The 11164-nt window shown below is 32.0% G+C and overlaps 1 pseudogene; it reads left to right on the forward strand.

Annotated features, from left to right (window-relative positions):
- Positions 1-9347: 9347 nt before the first annotated feature.
- On the forward strand, positions 9348-9465 carry LOC112474399 (annotated as a pseudogene).
- The last annotated feature ends 1699 nt before the right edge of the window (positions 9466-11164 follow it).

Raw genomic sequence — 11164 nt, forward strand, 5'->3', positions numbered from 1 at the left:
AAGACATACAATCAGCAGCCTTAGGATAATCAGTAGGAGAGTGGAACTCATTATACTTGTGACTGATTTGACTTCATGTAAAAAATGACATGAGATAGCATAATGAAACCAAATTATCTTGATTTCCAGAGGGCTGAGAACATGAATATTACAAAATAAAAATATTATCTTGAAGAAACCATTAATATTTTTAGGTAAACATTTAAAAAAATTTTTAGGTTTAAGAAATAAATTAGTATGTTTTAGATAGAAGAAGGCTAAAACGAAGCAAAAATTCATTGTTATAAAACAATCACAATATTTAAAAATCATCCTACCAGCAATTTTATTTAAAGTTGGTACTGTCAAATGATTACATTATGTATTTATATATTCTTATACTTAATGGATACAAGTTTTAAGAAAACACATTTGTATCAAATAAGGAAAATTGTTGGAAACCAAAGATGGCCAGAGCTAACTCAGACAATGCATCTCAACACCGGAAGTGAACAAGTTTGGTCATATAATCATTGTGGATCAAAGTCTTGCATCTTCTGGGGACTTAGGGCAGTGAACATTTAGGGTCCTTCTCACATTACTACAGTTTAACAATTTAATGCTAACTTTTTGTATTCAATTTACTTTTACCTTAAAATAGAAATAAATGATCTTAGAGTTCTAGTAACATTTAAATACATTATCAGTATCAAGAGAATTTTTCAGAGCATGTTACAATTATTTGTTGTGGTTTATTTCATATTATGTTCAATTATATAATAAACGTTATTATGTCCACAGTAAAACTTGTCTTGATTTACCTCTGTTTATTGATAGTGCTTTGGCAAATTCACAAAACGCATCTTGTTTACATTTTAAAAATTGCTGCTTTGAAACCAGTTTTGATTCAACATTCAGCCACACATTAATAGGAAGAACGGGGACTTAAAACGAAGGAAATAGGAAAGAATCCTTAATAAGAGCCACTGGTTTAAGTGGGTAGAGATATTTAGGGGCAAAACATACCTGTATATATACTAGGAAATAGCCATTCAACTGAATTTTTTTTTTTTTTCCATTTACAATACTAGTACTCACATATTACGAATGGTTTGGCTAAACTAAACAGGCATCTCCCGTCTTGCATTTATGCAGTAGAAGAATCTGCTTAGTGAATTCAGCAGCCCTCTTATTGGTGCCTAGTTCTAGGATGCCACCTGAATCCTGAATCACCAAGGGGAGCTGAATCCTGTCTCTAGAACATTGTCACATCTGCCTTGAGTGACTCTTTTATATGATGAGCTTTATGCCAAAAGGAGGAAGATGGAACTTCACTGGGCCAACAGTATAGATAATATGACTGTTTCTGGACTTGCTTGCTAAATAAAATCTTTGAGACTTGCTTTCACTGTTAATATCATCAAATAAAGTTGTGGGGGTAGAAGGCTATAGTTTTCACTTTCCTCTAACCATTGGAGCTACTATGTCTTCCCAAAAAACCAAATCACTGCAAATAACTACATTGGGTCATTTCTACAATATAAAGTTGAAGATGAAATTCTCTATTACTTAACAACTTCAGTGTTAGGACTATACCTAAGAATAAGCTCTCAAAAGTATACAATAAGAATCATGTATAGAGATACTTGTGGCAGCATTATTTGTAATAACAATAGCAAATCTGTAAACTACTGAAATATACATAAACAGGAAAACGGATAAATAAACAATTTATTTAGAATGTGTAATATACTGAAGTGAAAATTAACATGAATAAATGTCACGAGCATAATAATGAGTGAAAAACAAGTTGCTAAAGGATAAATACAAAGTAATATCACTTATATCAAATTTTAAAAATGCAGAAATAGAATATGTTTCTTAGAGATATATATAATAGACCAAAAAGAATTATGTTGCTAAAATAAATATCAAATATAGGAGTGTTAGAGGGTAGTGAATGAGAAAGTTAACAGAGGGGTGAGAAATAGGGGATTTAAATATGTTGATAAAGTTTTATTAATGCAGTCAGCGGCTCTATAGATGTTTTCTCTACTTTTTAAATACATTTTTTATGTATTAAATATTACATATTCACTTTCTGTAAGGAGACATAGAGATCCAGCTTTGAAAGCTGATTATTTTGACTCTTCTATAGAGAATGATTCATAATAAAAGCATGGAGACATTGGGAAGGTTTGAAGTAGTTCAGTTGAAGGGGGATTGTAGGCAGGCTGAGGTGATGGCAGTGGAGAGAAATAGCCCATTCTGTGCACTATTTTTGAAATATCAGGAAAAGGATTTGCTTCTGAAAAGTGAGGTGGGGATTTTGAGACATAAAAGAAGGGTAGCATGTCCTTTCACGATATGGTAATGAGGAGGGCTTAGTGAGTTAAGGGGTCATTAGGGAGTGGTACGGTATGGTGATGAGGTCAGGGCTTCTTGTTAGAGGCATTTGAGATGTGATCCCAGCTCCTCCACTCATTTTGAGTGCAGTCAAGGTACTTACCTCTATGTAATCCAATTTGCTTCATAAATGAGAGTTATAATATCACTTGATTTGTTAGATTGTTGTGAGAATTAAACGAAAATATAAAATACACAGCTCAGTTTCTAGACATTGTAAGCATTATGTAAAAGTTATAAATATTAATACTATTTTTAACATTATTAGATGCCCAAAGGGAACAAAGTGGATTTGACAGGGACAAGTAAGAGTACAGAAAATGAAGATGAAGTTAAGAAAAGCAACCTCACAGTTTTCAGTGCTGCTCTGGGGAACATTCATTTTATACACAGATAAAGCTATAACCATTGTATTATGTATGGCACAATTCTCTCCACATATATTTATGGGGTTGCTTTAATGTTCCAAGCATTGTTTGAGATGCTGGGGTTACAGCAGTGAACAAAACACACCAAGAGGCAAGACATTGTGGAGCTCATTCTAGCACACTTATTAGTGTGATGTGTGTGTGTGTATGTGTATACATCTCATTGGGAACACTGATCACCTTTGAACCACATCACACATAATTAAAACGTATTTAACAATTAAAATAAATTTAACAGGATTACCTTAATTACAATGGACTTTATTTCCAGAGAACTAATTAGTGGAGGACCATGACACACGTCACAAAAGTGTCAGAAATATTGACAACAATATTACAAAGATATCTACTTAAGTCCTCAATATTTGAGAAGAATGATGAAGTTATCAAAATGATTGCTTTGTCATTTACATAAATGGAAATGACTATCACAATACAGAAAAAGAACTGATTAGTTTGTCAGGTAGACTTTCTTATTTTGGTGATCAATATTAAGGTGCCTGTTGGACACTTCCAAAATCCGTTTTTTTGCACGTGTTTTAAAAGCATTTATTCTCAGATCACTCAGACAGCAATTGAATTTTGCTTGGAACAATGATTAGAGTTACATGGAGCATTTTGCTCTAGAGTTCATTTGTCTTCTTTCCTGTTAAGCCTACATATTGTTGCCATGTAATGTCAAAAAACCATAGCAGCAGCCTGAGATACTTTCTATTCACCTGAAAATTCATTAATCACCTTTTCTCTTAAAATCTAGCTGGAATCTTAAGCTGAAATATATGTCGTTTCTTATAATCTTTTATTTGAGAAGAGCTGGAAGCATTCAATTTAGAACATATAGATATTAAAATTCTTTGAAAATTAAAATCATTTAAAAAATTTAAAATGCCATCTATGCATTTTAAAATGCCATCTATGCATCTATACATTATTATATTTTAATAGACATGTTTACTACACTAGAAAGAACCAAAATATTCTCTTTGGAATTTTTATGCTTTAGAAGCAAAACAGGATCTTTTCAATAAGAGTGCATTTAAGATGCTATTCTTCCTCAGTTGAAAATAATAATAATAAGTATTAAATTGGGGGCTCCTTTTTTAGAAGCCATGATGTGCTTATTTAAGTTACTCACACATTCAATTATTTTATGGAAAAGAGAAGAATGGATTCATATATTGATTCATCAAACATTATCTTAATGCCTATTATGTACAGGACCTGTGCTGTTATGGGGTACAAAGGTAATTGAAACATGAAACAAAATGGAAGACACACACATAAATGGATAATTAAAAATTATTTACTAACCACACAAAAAAGAAGTGGTAATTATGTGAAATGATAGAAGTGCTAGCTAATGTTAAGGTGGTAATCCTATTACAATATATAAGTATATGAAATCAACATGTACATCTTAAACTTAGACAATGTTATATGTCAGTCATATCTTAATAAAGCTGGGATAAAAACAGGTTATCAGGCTAAGAGAATCTCAATCCAGAAACTATACCATTCTTAGAATTCATATCACAAACTCTGAGAATGGGCAGAATAAAATGCCAGTCTTCTGAAACATTTTTCTGAACCAAATTTTTTTTATGCCAATCAGTGCTGCAATTGAGTTTTAAGTGGATTTGAACCAAGAGTGGAATAGAAGAATTTTTAAGGAAGAATTTCAGAGGATTTACATTTAACTTAATGCTAAAACTTTCTTCCCTCTCCAAAAAATTAGTATAGTAGATAAATCTTATTGATTTCCTGTCTCATTTTTCCTAATCATTTGTAGTTATGAGTTCCCGTTTTTACATTCAATTAAGGATTTTTAACAAGGTTTCTAAATTAATTAATTAGTTAATTAGTTAATTAATTTATGATGAATTATTTTAGACATATAGCCCCCTCTGGGTCTGAAGACTCAGTGTTTTCTTTCTTTTTGCTGTGTTAGTTTTGTATAATATCCATGGTGGACTTTTTTTTTGTCATACAGTTCAAATGAGTTAAACCTAGTTCTAGATTTTACCAAGAGGAAGAGAAATTTCTCATCTGTGAAACAAAGATACTAATATTTTACCTAGAGAGTTGTGAGTCAATTTTAGTAAAGCATGTAAAATAATGTCCGGCACATTATAAGTGCTACAAAAATGTAGGTAAATAAAATTAAATATACTTTATCATTGATCCCATTCGTTTCTCCTTGAGTGTTGTGAACTGACTGACCTAAATCAATTTACTCTTGGCTTTTTTTTGGCAGGTAGGGTAACCCTCTAGAAATTCTTGGGTGTCAAATTAAAATCAAAGTAGGTTTAAGCTAAATTATACCACACATAGAGAAATTTATTAACTATTTATTAGTAAGATAATAAAGTCACAAAAAATAAAAATGAAACAAATATTTTACACTGTTTATTTTATAGTCTCTAGAATATACAATTTATCATCCATTGAGGTGCTTCGAGCACTACCTTGAATGAAAGGTTTGTTGGAGTTAAAATACCGACATTCTAGATGCAGACATTTCAGCCCTGGAAAAATCTCAGATGCTCAAAATCAGGGCAATGAAGCACTAGCCTCTGGTGGAAAATTTGAGGAGGGGGCACCAAAAAACATAGTAATCAAGAGAAATTATATTTTAAAAAATAAAAATAAATGAAAAATAGTTTATCATGAACAAAATGTCAGAATTTTAAATAAAGACAAACTGCTGTTTGTTTGTTTTATGCTCCTGCATCATTGTGCAACAAGAAAAGTTGTTTCCATGTAGCTGGTTGTTATTGTCCTGCCGTAACAGTTTATGAAGTTGAACAATGACATCGATCCCATGGGGCAACACAGTGGGTAATGCAGAGCTTTAAATGTGGCTGCATTTTTGATGATATTTTATTAATTTTCTCCATTTGGTTCAAAATATGGGAAGACATTTTGGTAAGTATATCAAAGGACACACTTTTTTTTTTTTTTTTTCCTTTGCTGAGCATAGGTTTCAATATGGCTGGACAGGATCTGCTCCAAGCCCTCAGAAGTTCACCTCTGGAGCCTGAGGCAGTAGAGATTTAGTCTAAAGCATCAACCCTATAAGTAAGTCCCCTTTATGGACTCTTCTATTTTGCATGTTAGGAAGAATGAATGTATTTTTTTTAAAAAGTGTATATGTCTATGTCTGTCTGTCTGTCTATTATCTGTCTACCTGTCAATCTATTGATCTGTGTCTCTATCTATCCATTTATCTGTCTATCCATGCCCTTTAGCTAATCTACACATTTTGCATCTCTTTAATTTCACCTCTGAGAGTCCATTTTCAACATTCATCATGTCAGTCCACAAGCTATTCTTTCCACCACTAAAAATCTATTTTTAAGATCGCGTGCTCTAACTTGCACATATGCAATACAGTATCTCTGATAGGCTATTTTAGAGTAAGTTGCAAACAGTGCAACACTGAATTTTAATCAATATATTCTTAGATCTAAAATAGATTATGAATTGTTGCTTTGCTCCCAGGCTAATTTAAATATATGCCAGACATATAGTGAATAGGGCTTGGCTTGACATGAGCTGATATCTTATTTTGTCTCTACTGATTGGTTGCCTGAGATGCAAATACTTCAGAATTATGAAAAAACTCATAATTTTCCACATGTGGTAGAATTTGGGTTCATTCTCCCTCCATATGTACATATAATTTTATTTATGAGGACTATATCTCCTAGAATTCTACCTATTTTTTGCCTACTTATTTTCTGGGAGTATTAGTCTAATTTTTTGTAGAAATAGATAGACCTTTTGAAGATGAGGGAAACCAATACTCAGGTCTCTGCATTCTGAAAGGTATATGCCTTGATTTCTGGTTGGTAAATGCCTTGTGCTTATGAGCTAGAAGAAAACAGTGGACAAAGGTTTCTCTTCTTTAAACTCAGTAGATTTGCATTGCTCGATTGTATGTTATGGAGAAATCAGTAATTGTTCTTCCCATGCAGTTGTCAGTTGAAATTCTTTGCAGATTCTAACAATAAGATGACTCCTAGTCCTGGTGTAGAACTTATAAATTTTATTCTTTTTCATCAAGTATTTATGAAATTTATTCTTTTATCAAATATTTAATGAATTCCACTCACATGCTAGATGTTCTTTTAGGCACTGGGGATACAAGAAAAAATATCCTTGCATTTATGGAGCTCAAATTATTGTTGTGCCTTTTGAGCTTATTCCGTGAATTCATGGAATGGCAGTATGATGAACCACTAGACAGATGTCATTTAACACTAAATTCAACCTAAAACACTTTAGGCCTATCTAGCGAACATCAATTCTTAGGATCATTATCTATTCAATCTATTTTAATATCCATAAATTGTCCATTAAGGAAATTGAAATTATTGAATAAAACTGTATAGCATTTGCATGAATTTCCTACATGGGATTTCAAAATAATAATTCCTTTAGTACTTTACTATTTCAAAAACATTTTAGCCTATCTACCACATTGTTTACGGGCAGAGTTGACTCAGAAAGATTAAGTAATCTTCTCAAGGGATATACATAATTAAGTAAAGAAGTTGAAACTCAAACCCAAGTCTCTGACTTCAAGTTCAGTACTATTTCCATTATATTAGTCAAGTTTGCAGTTTTCTGCACTTTCTGCATAGATGCATAATTCATTATGCTCACAGAACGGCAGATAATAAACTCTTCTACCAAAATAATTTTAGTTATGTGTTTCACAATTGAGTTAGATAATGAATTTTTTCTAAGGTTTTCTGTCAATATTTCAAAACATGTTTATTCAGTAAATACAACAGCCTCTTTGCCTCTTTGTCCTGTTCCGAGAACTTAGAATCAACACTCATCTGATGCTGCATGCCTCCTTATGAGAAAACTCACACGATTGTTTTCGAGTTGAAAACGACACAACCAACACTGGCTTCTATTAAATTGAAACTTCTGTTTATTATTTTGGCTTCTTCTTTTTTTTTTCCCCCTGACCAAGACATAATTTAGGGATCATGCAAGAAAGGGTTTATCTCTTTTTCTACTTCAGAGTAGGTAAAATGTGATTTTTCAAATATAAGATAATTTTTTTCAATTTTTATTTTTACATAGTAAATGCATCATTACTTTCAATATGTTGCTAAAAAGCTTTCTCTTATCATTTTAACAACTCAATATATACTTAATGGGGCTCAGTTAATTATTTATTTAACATGGTCTATTGTGCATCAGTTTTGTGCACGACACAAGATTAGTTCCTATATATCTGATTACTTCAGTTGATGGAATGGTTTTCAAATTTCTTTAATGGTTTTGGGCCCTCTGAGCACCTGATATTCAAAGAAATGCGTCCCTTAGACATTCATCCACCAGTCCTTTTGCTTACAAGGGGAAAAATTCTGCAATTGCATGAAAAAATTAAGAATTGTGTTGGAAAAACCACACCAATGTATCTTATATATTATGCAGCAGAACCTTCTTAGGAAGCAATAAATAATAATAACTGCTACACACACATGGACTTATGCACACAGTAAAGTATGCTCATGAGAAGAAAGGCTTTTCACTCAAAGAAAATGTGAGTGGGAAAGAAATATCTCTGTGTTTTAAGAAGTCAATGGATGCTTGATCAAATTGAACAGGTATCTATCTCTCCATACTTCTAAAGACATAAAAATAAGAAATGACAAAATCCAAATCTCTTCTTTAGTTTTTAATAATATAATTTTTTTCAAAATATACTGAAATTATTTTTCAACTATCACATAATAATTATTTCAAGCAAATATCATCAATGGATGCTAAAACTATTGGGAGAAAGTTTGATGAAGAACAGTATATTGCAGTATCTCAAAGTATCTCCCTAGAGATTACAAATTAATTATAAAAATTAAAATAGTAACAAGAGTAGAGAAATCTGACAGATGCCACCTTAACCAAGTTTTTATAGTTAATATCACTAAGAAATAACAGCTTCCTGTCGTGATGCGCTAATGATATACTAAAATGTGTAAAATGAACATACACTTAAGGAATCATCAGATAAATTGAGGGATGTTCCATAAAACAAATGGCCAATAATCTTAAGACAGGTTAATGTCATGAAAAAAAAAAAATGAAAGATTAAGGAATTATTTCAGATTAAAGGAGATTAAGAGAACTGACAAGTAAATGCAATGTAAGCCCTGGATTGGGACAAAAATTTTCCTAAAGAACATTATTGGGGTAATTGATGAATATTGAAAAAAAGCTGTATATTGTTTAATACTGCATTAATGTAAAACCTCCTGAATTTGATAATTGTGTGTGGTTATGTAAGAAAATGTCATTATTCTTGGAACGCACACTGAAGTATTTAGGGGTAAAAGGCATAATTGCAACTAACTGTCATATAGTTTAGGAAAAAAACTAGCATATATGCACATATGTATATGTACATATACAAAAATGCATAGAGAGATAATATGCAATAAAATATTAAAAAATAAATAAAATGTGAAAAAGTTAATTCAAAGAAAATTTCAAGTTAAAATCACAAAACAAGGTCTAAACGAAACATGCTACCTTGAACAAGCCTGATCCCATTTGATCTCAGAAGTAAGCAGGGTTGGGCCTGGTTAGTACCTGGATGGGAGACCACCTAGGAAGACCAGGTGCTGTAAGCGTAAAAAATATAAGGGATTGTAAACTGACAAGATCCTTGCAATCTGTGAGGTCAACCAAGGGTCACCTCACCTAAAATAAATGAATGAATGAATGAATGAATAAACAAACAAACAAACAAACAAATAAATAAATAATAAAAGTAAATAAAATCACAAAACAAAACAAAAGTGAAAGTTATCAAAACAACAATGGTTTATTTCTTGCAGTATGTGGCTTGAGAAATAATGGAATACTTTAACTAAGTGATAAGATTAGAGACAATATTGTGAGGTTTGTTTTATTTGCTCTCTAAAATGACCCCCCCCTTTTTTTTGCTTAAGTGTCATACACTATTTTTTAATTGTTTTAGGTAGTTTATGAAATTTTACATAAATACAACCTAATTATGTCTTCTCTCTCTTGCTGTACTCACCATTTAGGCAGACTGTTTTGTTGCTATAAAACAAGGAACCATTGGATTTCCTACAGCACCGTGCCCTGATGCCTTTATGTAATCTCCATTCACATTCTGCATGTTTAGCATTGCTCGTAATGAGGCTGCCTGAACCATGGTAACCCCTTGTAACTCAGTAAGCAACGGAAAGTAGATGGATCATTCTTTCTTGCGGTGCCTTGTGAGGTAATCGGCTTTCATTACAGGCTTTCTTGTGGAGGTGATGGGGATTAGATGTTGTAAGCACAGGGCAGAATATATCTGTTCTCCCAAAAGACCAAGTTCAAGATCTGTATGAATTATTCTTCTTACTTTCCCACAGCCATTTTCAGTTTCTTTCTGAGCCTTTAAAATGGATAATCTTTCTTAGCATGGCTTCTTTCCATTTTCAACATCTCTGTAAGGCATTCTCATCCTTCTATTTAAATGGTCCTGAAGAAAATATTTCTTTCATATATTAATTCAGCACTGAGTAGCTGGAAGCTATGTGACTGTAAGCTACATTTTCCTGAGGAAAATGCTTCTCTTATGCTTTCCTTTGAAGCTTTAAGAGAAAGAAAACATAAAGCTCTTTTGTGTATGTGGTTGTGATTTCTTTAAATCTTATGCAAAATTGATCAAATATCCAAATTTATATTTTCGAAATTTTAAAAGTTTTACTGATTAAAAACTAGAAGGTTATAATTAAAGAACTAATCCAGCAATACTGTAAAGAATATTTTTATAATATCAGTATTCACATAATTACCTGGTGCTTCTTGCTGCTATTAAATCATTATCACTGAAAGAACAACAGCAATTTAGCAATAGGAGGTTTTTGTCATACCTGCTTATTGATGCAGATTTTTAAGCCAGATTTAATCAGCTTCACTGTTTCTCTTTTACTATCAAAGTTCTGCAAGCATGTTTCTCTTTGATTATATTTCTCTTTGAAGCATCTTGAATTTATTATTAAATAGTGGTTTGTGCTATTATATTTGGAGGAGCAACAGTTTGAAAATCTGGCTTTTGTTGCAAATGAAGCTCTTTGGTGTGGGGGTAATTGCAAAAATACTTCCTTTGTAATTTGTAATAAGAAGTTGGTGACTTTCCCCAAAGCCTAAAGAATGGTTTGATTTTTTTTTTTTCCATATTTAGCTCTACTTTCGTTTGTCTGAATTTAGATAGAAGGATTAATTAAATTCCCAATATTTATTCTATCTTCAGAAAAATGTGATCATAGCAACTTCAGAGGTTGAAAACAGTAGTAGTTACATGCTCAGAT

The sequence above is a fragment of the Pteropus alecto genome, unplaced genomic scaffold (genome assembly GCF_000325575.1).
Source record: "Pteropus alecto unplaced genomic scaffold, ASM32557v1 scaffold79, whole genome shotgun sequence".
Lineage (NCBI taxonomy): Eukaryota > Metazoa > Chordata > Mammalia > Chiroptera > Pteropodidae > Pteropus > Pteropus alecto.